The sequence below is a fragment of the Chiloscyllium punctatum genome, chromosome 8, assembly GCF_047496795.1.
Source record: "Chiloscyllium punctatum isolate Juve2018m chromosome 8, sChiPun1.3, whole genome shotgun sequence".
NCBI lineage: Eukaryota > Metazoa > Chordata > Chondrichthyes > Orectolobiformes > Hemiscylliidae > Chiloscyllium > Chiloscyllium punctatum.
In genome coordinates this window covers 12,250,514-12,273,772 of record NC_092746.1, presented here as the reverse complement: position 1 = coordinate 12,273,772, position 23,259 = coordinate 12,250,514, and positions in this window count along the sequence as shown.

Here is a 23,259-nt window from a genome sequence, read left to right as displayed (position 1 = left end):
ATCCGTGTGAATCTCCGCTGGACACGTTCCAGTGCCAGTATGTCCTTCCTGAGGTGTGGGGACCAAAACTGGACACAGTACTCCAAATGGGGCCTAACCAGAGCTTTATAAAGTCTTAGTAGTACGTCTCTGCTTTTATATTCCAACCCTCTTGAGATAAGAGACAACATTGCATTCGCTTTCTTAATCACAGACTCAACCTGCATGTTTACCTTTAGAGAATCCTCGACTAGCACTCCCAGATCCCTTTGTGCTTTGGCTTTATTAAGTTTCTCACCATTTAGAAAGTAGTCCATGCTTTTATTCTTTTTGCCAAAGTGCAAGACCTCGCACTTGCTCACGTTAAATTCCATCAGCCATTTCCTGGACCACTCTCCCAACCTGTCTAGATCCTTCTGTAGCCTCCCCACTTCCTCAGTACTACCTGCCTGTCCACCTAACTTCGTATCATCGGCAAACTTCGCTAGAATGCCCCCGGTTCCCTCATCCAAATCATTAATATATAATGCGAACAGCTGTGGTCCCAGCACCGAACCCTGCGGGACACCGCTCGTCACCGGCTGCCATTCTGAAAAAGAACCTTTTATCCCAACTCTCTGCCTTCTGTTAGATAGCCAATCCTCAATCCATCCCAGCAGCTCACCTCGAACACCATGGGCCCTCACCTTGCTCAGCAGCCTCCCGTGTGGCACCTTATCAAAGGCCTTTTGAAAGTCCAGATAGACCACATCCAATGGGTTTCCCTGGTCTAACCTACTTGTTACCTCTTCAAAAAATTCCAACAGGTTTGTCAGGCATGACCTCCCTTTACTAAATCCATGTTGACTTGTTCTAATCAGACTCTGCTCTTCCAAGAATTTAGAAACCTCATCCTTAATGATGGATTCTAGAATTTTACCAACAACCGAGGTTAAGCTGATTGGCCTATAATTTTCCATCTTTTGCCTTGATCCTTTCTTGAACAAGGGGGTTACTACAGCCATCTTCCAATCGTCCGGGACCTTTCCTGACTCCAGTGACTCTTGAAAGATCTCAACCAATGCCTCTGCTATTTCCTCAGCAACCTCTCTCAGAACTCTAGGGTGTATCCCATCGGGGCCAGGAGATTTATCAATTTTAAGACTTTTTAACTTTTCTAGCACTATCTCTTTCATAATGGCAACCATACTCAACTCAGCCCCGTGACACCCTTCAATTTTTGGGATATTACTCATGTCTTCCACTGTGAAAACTGACGCAAAGTACTTGTTAAGTTCTCCTGCTATTTCCTTATCTCCCATCACTAGGCTCCCTGCATCAGTTTGAAGTGGCCCAATGTCTACTTTTGCCTGTCGTTTGTTTCTTATGTACTGAAAGAAACTTTTACTATTATTTCTAATATTACTGGCTAGCCTACCTTCATATTTGATCCTCTCATTTCTTATTACACTCTTTGTTATCCTCTGTTGGCTTTTGTATCCTTCCCAATCTTCTGATTTCCCACTGTTCTTAGCCACTTTATAGGATCTCTCTTTTTCTTTAATACATTTCCTGACTTCCTTTGTCAGCCAAGGTTGTCTAATCCCTCCCCGGTTAATCTTTCTTTTCTTGGGAATGAACCTCTGTACAGTGTCCTCAATTATACCTACAAACTCCTGCCATTTTTGCTCTAGTGTCTTCCCGGTTAGCCTCTGCTTCCAGTCTATTTTAGTCAGTTCCTCTCTCATGCCCTCATAATTACCTTTATTCAACTATAACACCATTACATCAGATTTTGCTTTCTCCCTTTCAAACTCCAGACTGAACTCTACCATATTATGGTCGCTACTTCCTAAGGGTTCCCTTACTTTAAGATCTTTTATAGAGTCTGGTTCATTGCAAAGCACTAGGTCCAGAATAGCCTGCTCTCTTGTGGGCTCCATGACAAGCTGTTCCAAAAAGCCATCCTGTAAGCATTCCATGAATTCCCTTTCTTTAGATCCACTTGCAACATTATTTACCCAGTCCACCTGCATATTGAAGTCACCCATGATCAATGTAACCTTGCCTTTCTGACATGCCTTCTCTATTTCCCGGTACATGTTGCATCCCTGGTCCTGACCACTGTTAGGAGGTCTGTACATAACTCCAATTATGGTTTTTTTGCCTTTGTGGTTCCTCAATTCCACCCACACAGACTCCACATCATCCGATGTCATTCAATACCATAGATTTAATTTTGTTCTTAACTAACAAGGCAACCCCACCCCCTCTGCTCACCTCTCTGTCTTTTCGATAAGTTGAAAAACCATGGAGGTTTAACTGCCAGTCCTGACCCCCCTGTAACCAAGTCTCTGTGATGCCTACTACATCATAATCATTCACTATTATCTGTGCCATTAATTCATCGGCTTTGTTATGAATGCTACGAGCATTCAGGTAAAGTGCCTTAATGCTAACTTCCTTATTAGAGATGTTGTAAGTCATATGTCCTAAGTTATCCTTGCTTTTTTCTGCATTCTCAGTCTGCCTCAATTTTAAATCCGCCTGGAAACATGCTATCCTGCTGCTTATCTTTCCATTTACCTCCATACTCCCTGTCGCTTTCACTTTCCCTTCCCCCCAACTCAGAAGTTTAAAGTCCTACTGACCACCCTATTTATCCTCTTCGCTAGAACATTGATACCTGATCGGTTCAGGTGGAGACCGTCCCAACGGTACAGATCCCCCCTGTTCCAAAACTGATGCCAATGCCCCATGAAGTGGAATCCCTCTTTCCCACACCAATCCCTTAGCCACGTGTTTACTTGCCTAATTTTCTTGTCCCTATGCAAATTGGCACGTGGCTCGGGCAGTACGATCAAGAATGAGTAAAGACTATTCAGCTAATGGAAACTCATGAAATCAAGGGATGAAATTTGTCCCTGCCTACTATGCTGACAATAATAACCAGATGACTAAACAAGACAGGACTGAAAAAAAAGAGATTCTCAGCATAGAGAAAAATTCATACAATCTAGTCCTCAAGCCTTAGAGGAGCTGTTTTCTGTAAAATTGCATCTCATTAATACTACAAGTCAGTATTATAAATCTTGCACTTCCAAATTTCCTCCTCATAACTGATAAACTTGATGGGGTAAAGATTTGACAGCTAAAACAATGCGGGTACCTGACAACCTGTCTCATTGAAGTCTGTTGCAGCTCACAGAATGGTTGTGCTGGCCTTCCATTCTCACTTTACATAGTACCATTTCTTTTGTACAAGGCTTGGTCTGGGTTGCTCTTCGGAGGGTCAGTGTGGACTTGTTGGGCCGAAGGGCCTGTTTCCACACTGTAAGTAATCTAATCTAATTAACAGCAATCTCCAATGGCTGCTACACAGCCTCCAAAGTGAGAGGCAGCAGGCAAAGAGGAATGGTGAGAACCCAGTTTACAATCTTCAATGAAGAGGATAAATTATGAGGTGAGATTAATCTTGTTGAATGGTAGATAAGGCTTGAGGGGCGAAAAGACTCATCCCTGCTCCTTGTTCATACATTTGTATGTAAAAGTGTACGTAGCTGGATAGGATGAAATGGCTAAGAGTGCTTAATGCTTGCATTTCTTAGGGTTGCAGCACATCAGCCTTTGTGAGATGCACATGTGATGGCTGGGTTACAATGAAAGCCTGATAAGTGTGAGGTAGCAGACAGAGATGGTGCCATTAGCCCTTTCTTGGCTACCCCTTCATACATAGAAGACAGAACTGAACCATGTTGCTATCTTTGTCCAGACTGGCTGGGTCTGGTAGCATAGGCTATTACTATGCTTAACAAGAAAGAGGACTGATGCTGTACTCATCTCCCATCACCCCATCCACCAGCCTGTCAAGATCCTTCTCTGGGAAATCACAAGCAAGCTTGCCTTTCTTCTGTGTCTAGCCTTGACAGATCTGGGGCAAGCAGCACAGAGTGAAGGTTGAACTTTGCTTGGTGCATATGAAGTCGTGTCATAGAGATGTACAGCACGGAAGCAGACCCTTCGGTCCAACCCGTCCATGCCGACCAGATATCCCAACCCAAGATAGTCTCACCTACCAGCGCCCGGCCCATATCCCTCCAATCTCTTCCTATTCATATACCCATCCAGATGCCGTTTAAATGTTGCAATCGAACTAGCCTCCACCACTTCCTTTGGCAGCTCATTCCACATACGTACCACACTCTGTGTGAAAAAGTTGCCCCTTAGGTCTCTTTTATATCTTTCCCCTCTCACCCTAAACCTATGCCCTTTAATTCTGGACTCCCCCACCGCAGGGAAATGATTTTGTCTATTTATCGTATCCATGCCCCTCATGATTTTATAAACCTCTATAAGGTCACCCCTCAGCCTCCGATGCTCCAGGGAAAACAGTCTCAGCCTATTCAACCTCTCCCTATAGCTCAAATCTTTCCAAATGGAAGGAGACCAGAATTGCATGCAATATTCTAAAAGTGGCCTAACCAATGTCCTGTATAGTTGCAACGTGACCTCCCAACTCCTGTACTCAATACACTGACCAATAAAAGAAAGCATACCAAATGCCTTCTTCACTATCCTATCTACTTGCGACTCCACTTTCAAGGAGCTATGAACCTACACTTCAAGGTCTCTTTGTTCAGCAACCCTCCCTAGAACCTTACCATTAAGTGTATAAGTCCTGCTAATATTTGCTTTCCCAAAATGCAGCACTTCACATTTGTCTAAATTAAACTCCATCTGCCACGCCTCAGCCCATAGGCCCATCTGATCAAGATCCTGTAGTAATCGGAGGTAACATTCTTCGCTGTCCACTACACCTCCAATTTTGGTTCATGTGCAAACTTACCAACTGTATCTCTTATGCTCGCATCCAAATCATTTATGTAAATGACAAAAAGTAGAGGACCCAGCACCGATCCTTGTGGCACTCCACTGGTCACAGGCCTCCAGTCTGAAAAACAACCCTCCACCACCACCCTCTGTCATCTACCTTTGAGCCAGTTCTGTATCCAAATGGCTAGTTCTCCCTGTATTCCATGAGACCTAACCTTGCTAATCAGTCTCCTATAGGGAATCTTGTGGAATTCCTTACTGAAGTCCATATAGATCACGTCCACCGCTCTACCCTCATTAATCCTCTTCCAGCACATTTAAATATGGGGACACATTTTTTGGAAGCTGGAAGTTGCTAGTTGTGGCAAGAAGTTCTATCTTGCTTGCCCCAAAATTCAAATAACACATCCAAAATACTGCTCGCATATTTGGGGAAGTGAAAATTGGAACATTGTGTTAGATAACTTGCCCTGAGCCAGGGCGAGATGACACTATGAAACTTGCCCACTATCTCTCTTCAACTGGAAATGGAAGACTTCTGACTTTTTAATTTTACAGCATAAAAGTAGGTCAATGAATCTATCTTGCTTGCTGTCTTAAAGTGCTGTTTTTCTTCTCCTTTCCCATATCTTCTATTGCTTTTTCAAAAGCGCATCAACTTTCTCTTTAAAAAGAGAACTCACTCTCTTTAAAAAGAAAGCCACTCACTGGCTCTATTTCCAACTCTGGTTTGGACACTCCATATCCAAACAACACTGACAAATTCCAATTCCTCTGTGAACTTTCTAATTTTCTTCTAATTCTAACAAACTACCATTGAGCATAGAAGTCGGTCAAGTTTCAGTTTCTGAAATAAATTCACCACTGTGGTGCACTTAATTTACTGGGATGTTTTGGATTAGATTAGATTCCCTACAGTGTGGAAGGTATTTCTGCTTTTTATCGCTATGAAATTATTCAACATGTAAGAGGGAAAATTGTTTAATTCTATGTTACCAAAACTGCTCCCCCCAGCCTTAGAAAGGTTTATGACATCAAATTTAGCAAAAAATAACAAGGGGCAAGTTGAACCATAGAGAAGTTCGGAGATACTCTGAACAAATGGCATCAGAATTTCCAATAACAAGCGATGAGCTCTTTCACATTTTCCTCGTTGCTGCTGAGCTGCTGTTTGGTGAGAAAAGTGAGTCTAGATTAGAATGGTGCTGGAAAAGTACTGCAGTTCAGGCAACATTTGAGGAGCAGGAAAATCGACGTTTCGGGCAAAAGCCCTTCATCAGGAATAGACAGTCTATTCCTGATGAAGGGCTTTTGCCGGAAACGTCGATTTTCCTGCTCCTCGGATGCTGCCTGAGCTGCTGTGCTTTCCCAACACCACTCTAACGTAGATTCTGGTTTCCAGCATCTGCAGTCATTGTTTTTACCCTGGTGAGAAAAGTGATACTTGTAGACCTGCACAATTAATATCTGGCATTAGGAATGTCATCACAAGTATACGTTTTTCAAGGGACTGATAAATAAAATGCATGTGTGGCTGGTGAACCAAAAATAAACAGGCACCAGTAAATGTATTTTCCATTTTGTAAATGTAGGCACCTAAAGCAAATAACTTATTTCCACCTACTATTTTCATTCACTCTTGGAATAGTGCCACTGGGTTTTGCAAAAAAACTGAAGTTATTATTGATTTTGCTGTCATATAACCAGCTTCTATTATATTCTTTTCCCCCATTTAATTGCTTTGTTGTTTCATAAAGTGTTCATTGTGATAGCAGTGTCGGGTCTTGTAAAACATCCGATTGTTTCTTCATAGCATTTAAAGTGCTTTTCATGGCCAACTTACTTTGCTACTTTTCAGATTAGTACCAACTGTGCAGCTGCCACTTGCTCCTTACCTCTGTGCTTGTGAACCTGACAAAACTGGAGTTATGCACATGACCAATGAGGATACACTCATGCCAGTGCTGTGGGGGGTTGGGAAATTCCAAATTTTGTGCTGCAAGTCCCTCATTTGTCTAGATCCTTGAATGTACAAGTGAAAGGCAGGACTATAAACTGGGGAGCAGGCAATAACAAAATCTTTCTGGAATTTTTCATGACATTTGAAGATGGATCATTTTCCATGCCAGTAGTACATTACTGTACATGGGCCAATTATAACCAAACGATATAAGAGCAGTAGCAGGATATTCAGTCCATCAGTTTTACACTACCATGTAATGAGACTACGGTTGATCTGATACTCGTCAATCTGTCCTCTTTACTGATAACAATTGATACAGAAGATACAATCCTTGAAAAGCCACTAGTGCACACTGTATGGAAATAAGTGACAAAGCAAGCCAACATGGTTTCCCATGTCCAGTAGCGTACAGAGACATCACTCCAGTCACTGACACATCAATGTCCAGTTCACTGATGAACAGTTTGAGTTCTGCTGGGCTGTCTCAGCTTCTGATTCATGGCAGATTTGGTCCAAGCATGAACAAAAGAGTTGAGTTCAAAAGGGGAAGTCAAGTTGACTGCCCATGACATTAAGCACAAAAACTAGCTGAGTGTAGCAAAAAGAAGCCCGAACCAAATTTGGAGTCAATGGGAACCAGGGGAAAATTCTCTGCCGGTCAGAGTCATATCAAGCACAATGGAAAATGGTTGTGTTAACTGGAGGTCAATCATTTCAATCCCTAAACATCTTGCAGGAACTCCTCAGGGCAATGTTACAGCTCCAACCATCTTCAGCTGCTTCATCAATGACCTTACTCCATTATTAGGTCAGACATGGGAGTGATTGCTAATGTTTGCATAATGTTCAGCACCATTTGTAACTCCTTGGGTAATGAAGTTTTACTATGTAAAAGCATCAAGATCAAGACAACATTTATGCCACACAAATGCTCGGCAAGGACCTTCCTCAACAAGAGAATCCAGCCATCACTCCTTCACATTCAATGGCGTCACAACTGCTGATTCCCCATTACTTATCATTTGGAAATTAACACTCATCGGAAACTAAACTGGGCAAACCATATAAATACAATGGCTTAAAGAGTAGAACAGCTGATTGGAATTCTGTAGTGAGTAATTCACATCATAACCTGTCAAATTCTTGTCCATAATCTACAAGGCAGGAATATGTTAAGATTCTGTTAATATGCCTGGCTGAATATAGCTCCAAGGAGATAGTGAGAACTGCAGATGCTGAATAAGTCAGAGTTGATGAAGTGTGGTGCTGGATAAAGCACAGCAGGTCAGGCAGCATCTGAGGAGAAAGAGTTGGCATGTCAGTCATAACCCTTCATCAGGACTGGGGGGAGGGAAGGGGAATGAGAAAGAAATAGGGAAAGTAGGGCTGGTGGGTGGGGGGGGAGGTAGGTGGGATGGCGATAGGTGGGCTAAAGTAGGAGTTGATTGTGATAGGTTAGTGGGAATTGAACAGGTGGGAAGGAAGATGTACAGATGGTCAGGTCAAGAGGGCGGAGCTGAGTTGGATTGAATCTGGGATGGGGTGGGAGGAGGGGAGACTTGGAAACTGGTGAATTCAATGTGGAGGCTTTATGCCTATATGCTCCTGAGGCAGAAAATGAGCCGTTTTTCCTGCAGTTTGCCTTGTTTAGATGGTGGATGGGGCCCAGAATGGACATATAATCGTGGAAGTGGAGGGGGAGTTGAACTGGATGACCACAAGAAGGTAGGGCTGGATTGTGCGTATAGACCAGAGATGTTCCCTGCACCATTCCGCGAGTTTGTGCTTGATCTCTCCAATGTAGGAGAAACCACATTGAGAGCATTGGATGCAGTAAATGAGGTTTTAAGGATATGCAAGTAAATCTCTGCCAGATTTGGAGTGATCTTTTGGGGCCTTGGACAGAGATGGGGGAGGGGGAGGTTTATGTGTAGGTCCTGCAGTGGCAAGCGAAGGTGCCGGGTATGGAGAGGGGTTTGGTGGGCAGTGTGGACCTAATGGGGGAGTTGTGGAGGGAATGGTCCCTATGGAAAGCAGATAGGGGTGGCGAGTGGAAACATATTTTTGATGCTGGGGTCTGACTATCGATGGCAAAAATGGCGGAGGATGACACACTGGATTTGGAGATTCGTGGGGTGGAATGTGAGGATCAGGGTGATTCTATCCTTTTTGTGATAGGCTGGGATGGGGTTCAAAGGCGCATGTGCGGGAAATGGAGGAGATGCGGTGGAGTGCATTGTTGATAACAGGGGAGGGGAAATTTCGGTTCTGGAAGTAGTAGGATGTCTAGGATGTTCTGGAGTGGAATCACTCATCCTGGGAGCAGATATGGTGGGGGCAGAGGAATTGGGAGTAAAGGATTGTGTTTTACAGGTGGGGACTGGGAGGAGGTATAGTCAAGATAGCTGTGGGAGTCAGTGGGTTGAAAGTAGATGTCAGTGTTAACTCAGTCACTGGAGATAGAGAGGTCCAGGAAGGGGAGGGAGGTGTCAGAAGTGGTCCAGATGAACTTGCGGTCAGGGTTGAAGATATTGGTATAGTGGATGAATGGTTCAAGCTCCTCATGTGAGCATAAGGCAGCGCCAATACAGTCATCAGTGTAGTGGAGGAAAGGTAGGAATAGGAATGGTGCCACTGTAGGTATGGAAGAGGGACTGTTCCATATATGCTACAGAGAGGCAGGCATAACCGGGGCCCATAGCCACCTGTCTGGTTTGGAGGAAGTGCAAGGATTGAATGGAGAAGTTGTTAAGGGTGAAGACCAGTTCTGCCAATTGAATGAGAGTATCTTTGGATCGGGGAATAGGTGGGTCAGCAGGAGAGGAAGAAATTGAGGGCTTTTATTCCTTCCTCAAAGGGGATTCAGATAGAGAGGGATTAGATGTCCATGATGATGAGGGGCCAAGGAATCGAAAGTCATGGAGGAAGTCGAAGGCGTGAGTGGTGTCACAAACATATGTGGGGAGTTTCTGCACCATGGGGGATAAGACAGAGTTGAGGTAAGTGGGGTTGAGCTCAGTGGAACAGGAGCAGGTGGAGACAGTCGAACAACCAGGGCAGTCAGGTTTGTGGATTTTGGGTAAGAGACCCGAGCAGTCCGAGGTTAGAGGCTGAGAATAGGAGATCACTTGAGCTGATAAGGCTGTTGGAGATGATGGCTTGGTGATGAAAGGTAGGGTCGTGATCAAGGGGACAATAAGAAGGTGCCAGCGAGTTGGTGTCTGGCCTCAACAATGTAGACTTTGATGTGCCATACTACTACGACTGTGTCTCCCTTGTCAGCTGTTTTAACGGTGAGGTTAGGGTTAGAGTGGAGGGCTGCATGTTGCAAGGACAGGAAGTTGGTGCGGGTGAGAGAGGTGGAGAGATTGATGCTGTTAATGTCATGATGGCAATTGGAGATGAAGAGGTCGAGGGAGGGTAAGAGGCCGGCATGGGATGTTCAAGAAGATGGAGTTTGTTGGAGGCAGGAGAACGGGTCTTCAGAGGGTGGGTAGAAGTTGTGATCAAGAAAGTAGGCACGGAGACAGAGGTGATGGAAAAAGAGTTCAACATCACAGCGCATTGGGAATTCATTGACATGGGGGCGTAGTGAAATGAAGACTGAGGACTGACCATTCGTCCTCAGTGAGGAGGAGATCTGGGAACGATATTAAATATCCAGCCAGGCTTGGGGCTGGAGCCAACTGTCGAGCTGGAGTTGGGAGTTGGGATGGGGTCTATCTCTGGAATGTGAGAGGTCATGTGATCAATTGGCAGTCATGTGACCGGCATCATCTGTGGAGGCAGTGCAGTCAACACTATCAGTGAAATTATTGGCAGCAACTGAGAGGGTGGAGGGAACGTGGTCAGTGGTACCCAACTTGCCTATCTTCAAATGTCATTTACTACAGCCATTGCTCTTGATGTAGTCTCCTCTACGTCGAAAAGATCGACTGCAAACTCTCGGAACAGTTCAGGAAACCTCTCCATATGCACCAACCAACCCCACCTTCCTGGGGCCATCCATTCAACTCCCCCTCTCACTCTATTCTGGGCCTCTTCCACTGCCTACACAAGGCCACCTGCAAACTGGAGGAGGAACACCTCATCTTACGCCTCGGGAGCCTACAACCACACGGCCTCAACATTGAATTCATCTGTTTCCAAATCTCCCCCTCCCACCCACCCATTCCTGATCTAACCCTTTGACTTGGCTCCGCCCTCTTGACCTGTCCTACCTGTCCATCTTCCTTCCCACCCATCTGCTCCACACCTCCCACTGACCTATCACAATCACCTCCCACCTATCGCATCCCACCTCCCTTTCCCCCAGTTCCACTCCACCTCCCCCTATTCATGTCTTATCCACCTTCCCCCCGTCCCATTCTTGGTGAAGGGTTATGCCCGAAACGTCAACTCTCTTTCTCCTCAGATGCTGCCTGACCTGCTGTGCTTTCTCCAGAGCCATACTTTATTGACTCTGAGTGCAGCTCCAACACCATTCAGGAATCTAAACTCCTTTCACCAGAAAGGAGATAACTTCATTGGCACCCCATCTTTTGACATTTACTGTGTGTACGATATGTATCTCCACTGCAGCAGCCCCTCAAGCCGATTAAAATACACAATGTCTACTGTCTAGAGGACAAGAGAAGCAGATACATGGGAATACTCCCACTTGCATGCTCCTCTCCAAGCCACACGCCATCTTGACTTGACTGTCACCGTCAAGATTAGAGTGGTGCTGGAAAAGCACAGCAGGTCAGGCAGCATCCGAGGAGCAGGAAAATCAACGTTTCGGGCAGGAGCCTCTTTAATCTTGACTTTGATCTCCAGCATCTGCAGTCCTCTCTTTTGCCCCTGACTGTCACTGTGTCAAAATCCTTGAGTTTCATTCCTAATAGCACAACAAGCAACACCAAACCGAACAGACTGAAGTGGTTGAAGATAGCAGCTCACAACCACGTTCTCAAGGTCAATTAGGGGTGGCCAGTAAATGTTAACCGAGCCAATTATGCCCACAGTTCATGAATGAGAGAACATCCAGATTACTAGTGTTAAATTACATTCTCACTCAGGAAGGCAGTAGAAAGAATTGATATCTTTAACAAAGTGTTCGTTCTAGCAGTTATGTTGGAACTGCAATAGAGTCACAGAGTGATACTGTACAGAAGCAGACACTTCAGTCCAATGCGTCCTGGCCAACCAAGTTTCCCTAAACTGAACGTGTCCCACTTTGGCCCATATCCTTCTACATCTTTTCTATTCATGTACCTAGGAGAAAGTGAGGACTGCAGATGCTGGGGATCAGAGCTTAAAAATGTGTTGCTGGAAAAGCGCAGCAGGTCAGGCAGCATCCAAGGAGCAGGAGAATCGAGGTTTGGGGCATGAAGAAGGGCCTATTCATGTACCTATCCAAATACCTCAGCTTAAAAAATGCCCCTTAGTTTTGAACTCACCCAAAATACCTTTGCTATTCACCTTATCTATTTCCCTCATGATTTTATAAATATCTACAAGGTCACAAATTAGTTAAACATGATTTCCCTTTGACAAAATCATGTTGAACCTACCTGATTACCTTGAGTTTATGCAAGTGCTCTGTAATAATGTATTTAATAGCTTTTAATGTTTTTCCAATGACAAACGGTAAGCTAACTGGCCTGCTGTTTCCTGCTTTCGGCCTCCCTGAGTATTATTTCATCGGTGATTGTCTTGAGTTCCTCCCCTGCCTTTCAATTCCTCATTTACGGCCTGTTTCCATGTTACGACTTATGTCTCCTCTCGTGAAGACTGATGCAAATGTCTTTCCCAGGCTGCCTCACTGACAGAAGCTGTAGGCCATTCTTCCAGTCTGCTTCACTGTAATGGAGGCTGTGCACTAAGCTTCCCGGTCTGTCTCATTGCAATGGTGAGTGCAGGCCAGTCTGACACACTGCAGTAGTTACTATCGGCCATTCTTCCCAATTTGCCACACAGTTACAGTGACTGCAGGCTCCAATTTTGATCCCTGTGGTAGTTATATGTTGCCATCCTGAAAGTGTTTTCATTATCTCAACAGTACTTTGAAGACTAATGCAAATTACTTCTCCAACTTTCTTTCATCTTGCATGTTCTGCTAGCCTCCCTATGCCAACTGTGGCGAAATGCCAAGCTGTCCTAGAAGCGTTCTTGTGTACCTCTGAGGACGAGAGTCTGGAGTCTTCAGAGAAAACATCAGCAGAGTATTTTCTTGCAGCTCCCACCAGCCTAAATATTGATACCTCAGGAGGAACTTATGTTTGGAGATCTCTGAGACTGAGTAAGTCTGGGTTGTAGATAAAGGATATTGAAAGCATGCATAAGGTAGTATTTGGGGTTGAGTGTTAATCTCTAAATGCAGAATAGAATAAGTTGATTAGGGATAGTCAACACGGTTTTGTAAAGGGTAGGTTGTGCCTCACAAACCTTACTGAGTTCTTTGAGAAGGTGACCAAACAGGTGGATGAGGATAAAGCAGTTGATGTGGTGTATATGGATTTCAGTAAGGCATTTGATAAGGTTCCCCATGGTAGGCTATTGCACAAAGTATGGAGGCATGGGATTGAGGATAATTTAGTGGTTTGGATCAGAAATTGGCTAGCTGAAATAAGACAGAGGGTGGTGGTTGATGCGAAAAGTTCATCCTGGTGTTCTGTTACTAGTGGTGTACCACAAGGATCTGAGTTGGGTCCACTGCTGTTTGTCATTTTTATAAATGACCTGGATGAGGGCGTGGAAGGATGGGTTAGTAAATTTGCAGATGACATTAAGGTCGGTAGAGTTGTGGATAGTGCCAAAGGATGTTGTAGGTTATAGAGGGACATAGGTATACTGCAGAGCTGGGCTGAGAGATGGCAAATGGAGCTAAAGGTGGAAAAGTGTGAGGTGATTCACTTTGGAAGGAGTAACAGGAATGCAGAGTACTGGGTTAATGGTAAGATTCTTGGTAGTGTAGATGAACAGAGCGATCTCGGTGTCCATGTACATAGATCCCTGAAAGTTGCCATCCAAGTTGATAGGGTTGTTAAGAAGGCATACGGAGTGTTAGCTTTTATTAGGAGAGAGATTGAGTTTCAGAACCATGAGGTCATGCTGCAGTTATATAAAACTCCGGTGCGGCTGCACTTGGAGTATTGTGTACAGTTCTGGTCACCACATTATAGGAAGAATGTGGAAGCTTTGGAAATGGTTCAGAGAAGATTCACTAGGATGTTGCCTGGTGTGGAAGGAAGGTCTTACGAGGAAAGGCTGATGGATTTGAAGCTGTTTTTGTTAGAGTAGTATAGGTTAGATGGGCTTCAGATTGGTTTCATGGGTCGGCGCAATATCAAGGGCTGAAGGGCCATAACCATGCTGTAATGTTCTATGTTCTATGGTGAAGGAAGACCTCTGAACATTCTGGAAGTCGAAAACATTATAGGTGAATTTTCAGGTGAGTTCCATCTGGAATAAAGTGGAACTGTGAACAGTTGCTGAGGAAGGAGATGGAGTTGTTTTCTATTTTGCTCTCTCCCTGAAGCTGTATTTGCTAAGCTACTCTGTTATGGGCAAATTATACAATGCATTTCCTTGTCCCAGAGTTGAATTTTTACAAGGTGTCCTTTATTCTTCTCGCGAGTGCATCTCAAATGAGGTTTCATGGTCTAGGAGTTCACAATCTCCCAACACATCGGGCTGGATTATCTACACCAGCATTATCACACTGAAGTTAGCATGTCACAGAATTGAGGAAGGGATAATAAGAGAAGGGACAAAAGAGAAAAGAAAAAGTGTTTAGGCTGCAAATCCTCTCTACACCTTTGAACAAAAGGGAAAAAAATAGTTGATACAGATCCTGGGAACTAAGATGTCCTTGAAACAACACCCAGCCTGAACAGTCTGATCATTTAAATTGTTTCAGCAGTGTCAAGTTGCACCATAGTTTGTGTGATAGCATGGGCTCACTGTACCTGAGTTCCACTGAAGGGACTCCAGAAGCACATAAACAAAGGAAATTGATTGACAGAAAAAGAGCAGCTGGTCCATCATGGCTGCCCCACATAATGATGGAGGGACCCATGGGAGTTATGGAGGCAAAGGCTAGCTTTAGTTGGCAAAGAACCATATGCTTGTGAACTGTCCATTGTCAAACAAAGCAGACAACATATACTTCTGCAGAATGAAAGCATTGTAGACTGCTCTGCATGAAAGATATGGACAAATAACATGAACACTGTACTGTTATTCAAGAAAAGGAAGAGGAAATAAACCAGGAAATTACAGAATAATCAACCTAACATCGTTACTGGGGAAGTTATTGAAAAGCAGCATCACAGACAAAATAAACTTTCATTTTATAAGACATGCGGTAATCAAGGAGACCTAGTGTGGATTTGTGGAAGGCAAATCATGGCCGACTTAATTAACGTCTTACAATGATGCAACAGAGAAGATTTGTTAAGATAGTGTAGTAAATATTTTACGTATGGACTTTTGGAGAAGATTTAACAAGGTGCCAGACAGGAAACTGAATAAGAACATAGAAGTTCAGGAAATTAGAGGCAGCAAGGATACAAAATTGGCTTAGTGGCCGAAATCAAAAGTTGGTGGTGAATGAATATTCTTTCAACTGGGATGTGGTTTGTAGTGGTGTTCAACAAGAGTCAGGGGTTGGGTCCATCAGAAGCAGAATGATAACGTTTGAAAATTATATAAATCTTAGTATTTGTGCATGATGAAGAAAGTTCGAGGTTTCAGGATGACAGACAGGTTGATGAAATGGATAGCAGAATAGAAAATAGATTTTAGGGCAGGGAAGTTTGATGTGAGGTGTGTTGGACGATGGGCAATTCTGGAGACTGCACTTCAGAAAAAGTGAAAGCCTTAGAAAAGGCATAGAGAGGGTAGTTACCAGGGATGTCAGGCTTTAGGTACGAGGAGAGTTTGAAAAAATAAGACAGTCCTTCTTAGAACAGAAAAGGTTAATGGAGTTTTTTTTTAAGGCAATGGAAGGTTTTGAATGAGTAGATAGAGAAGAACATTTTTTTTTCTGGTGATTAGGCTGATAACCAAAGTAATTGGCAAAAAAAATGTAGAGGGGAGATGAAGGAAAACTTTTTGCAATCAGAGAATTGTCAGAATCTTGAAAAGATGGTGAAAGCTGATTCCACAAATAACTGTAAAAAGATATGATGCTGGAGGATGAGGAATATACATATCTATAAATGAAGGGTGTATGTCTACGCAGAATTACTTTTTCTAAGAGCTAGTCAGATGCACATTCCTTCCTTCTGTGCTATGTTCCATGATTCTATGATAAAGTGAGAGCTCAGGTAGATTCATTTGGTCCCATTTATGTCCTAAGATATGTTGTTTTGTTTAGCATTTACTGATGAATTGACTGGGATCAGTTAATTCAACATGGATTAAGGGAGAGACTATGATTTTCTTGATCTGTACAGCTCAGTTGAATAATCTTCCTATTGGCGAACTGATTTGAATTGTATCTTGAAATATTCATATGGGATGAATTTTACTTAAAATACACAATGAAGACTTATAACAAATGCTAATAGTTTACCACAAACTTTCTTATGAGTCTCTACGGAGTATCTTCCTTTTTGGTGCATTTGAGAGTATTAGCAAGGGAAGGTTCCCTGCCTTTTTGAACTTTAAATGTTACCTGAGCTTTTTTTCTTGTCTTGACTGCAAACTCTCAAATGGCAACAGCATGCTCTCAACCAATAAATCATCTCAGCAATTACTCTTACACACAGGACAAACATTGACCCTTTCCAATGCCATCATCTGACATTTCCGGTTCACTAGGTCATTGTGTACATGGTACTATGACCTGAAGGATGAACTTTTTATTTGTTGCAAGTCTGTATTCAGATTTGAGACTGTCTGTCATATGGCTAGAAAACTCTGCTTTAGTCTAGAAAAACAAACAGTTAGTTGCAATAAAGCAGAACAACACTCTTAATGTAACTGTGTAATGTAAGTGGTCAAAAAAGCATTTCATCTATAATCCCTTTAGGAGATGACAGTATTCTTGTCTAATGGGGCTATTTGTCCAAGTGCACAGAAGTGATAAGATACCAGCTAGTTCTGAGGATCCTGAATTATGTTGATACATACTTGGTAAATATAGGTTTTGCTTCAACTCAAACATTTTAATAACCTGTGCAGTGAATACTGTTTTCATTCGTTTCACTTTATTAGGTGGACAATCTGTTCAAACCTGTGGAGTGAAATTATATGGCGCACAAAGTAGGCAAGAGTCATTCAATAATTTATATGCCATTGGATTTTCCTTGGCATTGACTCACAAACAACCGTTTTGCGCTGTGGCTGAAGATGAATTTCGTCAGTTGTTTGTTACAAAAAGTCCTGAGATTTTGGATGTTTAGACAATTTAGCTTCCAAGGTTGAAATTACTAGATGCTTGTTAAGTAAGAGTATTAAGGGACCTGGAAAAAACATTGAACAGAATTGAGTACAGATCAGCCATGATCTAATTGAATAGCATAGCAGGATCCAGGGACTGACTGGCCTGTTCATGTTTATATGTTCTACTGTAATGCTGAACCTGCCTGATGACTCAATGGGTACATGTATCATTTCAATTAAGAATGCTCAATACCAGTCTCGATTTAATGTGCAGTTTGTGCTGGTTTCAGTAACTCACTCAAAGCAGCAAAGTTGAACCTTCACTTCTCTTAATGTACACAGGCTCAGAGGTAGAAAAATATAATTGATATAACAATCTTGATTGGGGAAGCGCAGCTACAGTTGGAGCAATGCGCATGTAAATGTTAGTTGAGGATAACATTTGGCTCAGCTGCAATGGCCGCCATGGTTAAATGGACTGCCAACACTTAACTGTCCAGGTTTTCAAATAAAGAATTGCCTCTTTGGCAAAGAACTGAAGAGTTGGCAGCACACACTGAACTATATTGCAACATGAGTCACCACCTTTGGGAATGAAAGAATAAGAAGAATAATATATATCATTATAATATCCAAGTGTAATCTGTAACACTTCAAACCTTGATTTATTTGTTCAGTGTGAAAATTGTTAAATGGCTATACTTCTGCTAAGAATGCACAAAAATAAATTTTAAATAGATATATATACTTATTTTATAGTGAAATCCAGTGAAGCAATCAATCATTATTTTCTCATCTTGTATCTGTGCCAGTAAGCTTTCACCTCAACTTCCAATCCAAACCAGTTTTAATTTATGCATATAAAGGAGTTTGACTTTTCAGCTCCCCAGAGTTTATACTTTACAGTTTAGAAGAATGAGGGGTATTCTTACTGAAACATATAGGATTATGAGGTAGGGTCTTGACAGGGTAGCTGTTGAGAAGATGCTTCCTCCTTTAGGTGAATCTCAAACAAGGGGGCCATTGTTAAAGAACAAGACAACACTCATTTAAAACTGAGATGCAAAGGAATTTCTTCCCACAGAGGTTAATGAATGTCTCGAATTCTCTACCTTGGAGAGTGTGGACACTAGATCAAGGATATAAAGTATTTGTCGTGGAGATAGATATTTGCTTGAAATATTGAGGAGCTGAGGGCTATGAGAAACTGGCAATAAAGTGGAGTTTGAGACCAGATCAGCAGATCAGCAATAATCTTATTGAATGGTGGGCAGCAAGGCTGGGGTGGGGGGGAGGTAAATTGTCTATTCCTGGTCCTATGTTCTTATATACTCCTGTTATGGACCACTATTAACTTTGCATGTTGAATTCAAAAAGCTCAGTGGTCAGCAGTGCTGCCTCACAGCTCCAAGAACCTGGGTTCAATTCCAGCTTCAGGTGTCTGTCTGACTGGAGGTTGCACATTCTTACCATGTCTGCGTGGGTTTCCTCCGGGTGCTCCAGTTTCCTCCCACAGTCCAAAGATATGCAGTTTAGGTAAATTGGCCATGCTAAATTGTCCAGGATATGCAGATTGGGTGGATTAGTCATGGGAAGTGCAGGGTTATGGAGATAGGGGAGGGGAACAGGTCTGGATAGATACTCTTCAGAAGATCGGTGTGGACTCAATGGGTCAAATAGCCTGCCCCCATATTGTAGAGATTTTATGATACTCTATGATAATAGAAGTATTCATTCAATACCCGTCCAAAATCCTGAGGCTTCATACACAGGTTACCCCCATTGGTCCCTAGTAGGCCCTACTCTTCCACTAGTTAATCGCTTCCCTTTAATGAATTTATAAAATATCTTAGGATTCTTCCTCATCCTGTTTGCAAGCCCTTTCTCATGCCTCCTTTTTGCTCTTGTAATTGCCTTCTTAAGTTCCCTCATGTATTCCCCTAGGGCCGCAGCTGAACTGCTCCCTTTTGACTTACTAAAAGTCCTATTTTTATTTCTCATCCAATTCTGAATTGTCTTAGACATTCAGCGTTCTCTGATCTTATTGCTCCTACATTTCCCTCTAAAGGGTACATGTTGGACCCTGTATGGGTGGGGCATGCCTAATATTCCTCACTACTACAAGGATCGACCCCTACTTTCACAAGAGGAGACTGGGACCACCCCTGTAGGAATGTAGAAACATCCATGTCCAGCAAAGGCATAAATACCATTCTGCACGCAATTGCCATGCTTCAGGTAACTGAATTATCAGTCCCATTCATTGCACACCACTTTTAAACACTAGCCGTAATGTGTCTCTCTCTTGTGTCTTGCAGGTACAGCCAGCCTCCCTTTGGTGTGTGCAAGAAAATGACCAGGTCCCACAGAAGCTGCCTCCTTGATCTCTGAGCCTGACAATACCAAGGACTCAAAATAAGCATTGGTAGGGTACCTCTTGCAAACTCTCCCACCTTATCAGATACAGACACCTTGATGAGAGCTCTGGTGTAGAGAGTTTGGGAGCTCAAGCTCATTATGAAAGCTCTTCACCCGAGGGAAGAATTTGCTGCGGCCGCTGGTACTTGGAGGACTGCCAGAAACCAGGCATTTGCTCAGCTCCAGGCAGAAGGTGGCGTAAGCAAAGGGGGACATTATCAATGCAGAAGGAGGAGCAACAGCAGCAGACAGGGGTAAGGGATACAATGGCCTTAATTGCCCAAAGGTTGCAGCAGTGCATTTAAGCCTGTGACTGTCTGATTGCTTGCATGTACAATTCAATGACTGCCATGAGAAGGCAGGTCAAGCCCCCTCAAAGGCTGCTGGAGATATGCCCACCAGTGGCACCTCGTTGCCTGGGCCAATCATCCTCAGGTTCAAAAGCATGGCAACCAGAAGTAGGAAATCTTTACTCTATTCTAGGTATCACCTCCTCTTCCTCACAAGGGGACAATGAGGTGCAGAGGTGTATCCCCACCTTCCCCACCTTTCCCCCACCATTGGAAATGCAGGCTGAGGAGGACAGACTTGCTTCTGGCAAAGGAGGGGAAAACAAAAACTTTTGGGAGGCACTTTGGTGGCACAGGGACAATGGCTTGGAAGGGAATCTTGGCTTCAGTACAAATTTTTGTATTTAAACCATACAGATGGTTATTATTCTCCCAAAATGTATTGTTACACCATCAAGCAGCATATTATGGCCACATGGATGGAGGTCTGCACTGACAGCCTCTTACATCATCTGGAAGCAGGGGGAACAATACATGAACAAGGCATTGGGTCATGGCAACACTTCTGTCCCTCCTGGTTGAACATCCCTAATGCTTGGCATCCTATGTGCACAAAGATGTAACTGTTGATGAGTTGTCTAGGATTGGCTGTGCCAGAAAGGTGCAGCACACAGACAGCATCAGTGCTATAGGATGGTCATGGTGTAGGGATCTGCTACGCCCGTGTGCAATGCATTATGTGGGCCTATGACCAATGACCCTTCTCTTTAAAAGCTGTATGATTGGTGGTTGCTGCAGTCCCCTCCTCCATGGGTCAGGTCACTTATCCAGCCCACTCTGAGTATAGTCATTTTCTTCCCCATTGAACATTTTCAATTTGCAGGTTAATGAAAGAGGAAAATCAGCACTCCCCTGCAAACAGCTTCCAGTCTCAGACTGAATGTAATAATCCGTCCCATTCAGACTTCACATAGGACCCCACCCTCATCTGCCTGCCTTTATAACCCAGCCTGGAATATGAGGTGACCATGCCTGGTTTAATCCAGGGTAGTTCTCCTGGCTATTGATGACCCCTTCCTGTCCCAACAACAACTTCTTCCCAGCTATGTTTTACCACATTCCCTCCCCTTGCAAATCCAGTGATCCCACTTCACAGAGTTGCCTCTGACTGGTGCCTATACTTGACTACTTTCTCCCCACCCCCACCCTCCTCTAGCTTTTCTATCCACACTTCAGGCTCACTGCCTTTATTCCTGATGAAGGGCTTTTGCCCAAAACGTCGATTTCGAAGCTCCTTGGATGCTGCCTGAACTGCTGTGCTCTTCCAGCACCACTAATCCAGAATCTGGTTTCCAGCATCTGCAGTCATTGTTTTTACCCCTTGACCCAGACTGTGACAGGCCTCCCCTGAACTGGTCCTTGCCTGGTCATTCAGAGCAAACAGTGGGCTGACTCCACCAGGTAGGAGATAGCGAGGACTGCAGATGCTGGAGAATCAGAGTTGAAAAGCACGGTGCTGGTAAAACACAGCAAGTTCAGGCAACATCTGAGGAGAAGGAAGGTTGATGTTCCGTGCATAAATCCTTCATCAGGAATGTGAAGGGGTTGGTGGAGAAGGGTGATGAGAGATAAATAGGAGGATGGAGTGCAGGGGGTTTAGGGGAAGGTAAAATCTCTCAGCCCCCTTCTCCCCCTCACATTCCTGATGAAGGTCTTATGCCCGAAACATCGACTCTCCTGCTGCTCGGATGCTGCCTACCCAGCTGTGGTTTTCCAGCACCACACGTTTTGACTCTGACTCCACCAGATACCCACATTGTTTTTTTTTTGCCACATTTTCCCAATGTCTGACTTGTTTGATGAGTTTGTTCAGGTGGGGGACTGAATATTAATTTGTTGTGTCATAGGATCCCTATATTGCAGAAGCTAGGCCATTCAGTCCATAAGGTAAAAACAATAACTGCAGATGCTGGAAACCAAATTCTGGATTAGTGGTGCTGGAAGAGCACAGCAGTTCAGGCAGCATCCTCGTTGGATGCTGCCTGAACTGCTGTGCTCTTCCAGCACCACTAATCCAGCATTCAGTCCATACGTCCACACCAACTCTCTCATACCCATCCCCCTATTGTATCCCATAATCCCATATTTACCATGGCTAGTCCACCTTGCTTACCATCCCTGGGCACCACACACAACTTTTAGTATGACTGATTCACCTAACCTGGACATTTTTGGACCGTGGTAGAAACCAGACTACCCAGACAAAACCCACACAGACTCGGGGTAGACATGCAAATTCCACATAGACCATCACTCAAGGCTGGAATCAGACTCCGGGCCCTGGCACTGTGATGCAACAGTGCTAACCACTGAGCCACCATGACGCCCAAAAGACGTTCCATCCAGCTGTCACCTCCCTGCTCTGTCTAGCGAGAGACTCACCATGTCATTTTTGAAAAGTGGAAAAGATAGAATGAGTTGTTCCAAATGTCAACATGGGCCTCACCAGAATTCGCATCCAAGTTTGGCACAAATCACTCAGACCCCTGTAAGATTCCACCTATCGTCAATATTTATAGGTCTAACTACTTTCACAAAACTGAAATGAAGATTGAAAAGCTTTTTGTGGAAAATGATTATTATTTTCTACTTTTTAAAAATGTAAATGGTATTAGATGTGCATTATCATTAAGTTTTTAATGATCTGATCGATAAATGGGAATTTTGCTGAGCTGAGTATCAGCATCAGTTATCGTGCTGTTGATGAATGTTGTGTGATGAGTTAAGAAACTATTTGATTACAAATCTGAAGTAATGTATGTAACATGTAGGTAGGACAACTGTGTAGTTTTAACAACATACAATTAAGTTAGATTGCTATTTCAGAGATAATTTATTGACCCTAGCCTCAAACAATTAGAATTATTTGATGATTTGGTTTATTTTTGCATGATCGTTTTTACCAAATAGTTGTGAGGAAAAGTTATAGCATGATGCTTCACCATAACAGCTAAATTATGACTTTGACAGAAGTTTACATTTGTTTATATTTGAATGAAATATATAATGATTTATAATATGATTTATAATGTTACACAAAAGAGACAGGCATAGGCTACATAAAGGTACCTAAGTTGACCACTTACCCACTTAAATAAAGCCAAAAGAAAACTATATAACACTGGCCTACATATTCAAATGGCCAGAGGATCAGTGGAGAAGCATAGACGAGAATTGTGTGTCAGCACCATGAACGAACCCAGACACAGCAGACTCCATGGGAATTGTCCACAAAATTGATGTTTCTGAAGGGCAATCTGCTACATCTGGAACCTTCCAAAAGCACCCAATCAAATCAGAGGGCTGTTTCTCGGTAATGTCTTGTTGGGCTTTTTGGAGGAATTCCTGCCATAAAACCCAGTG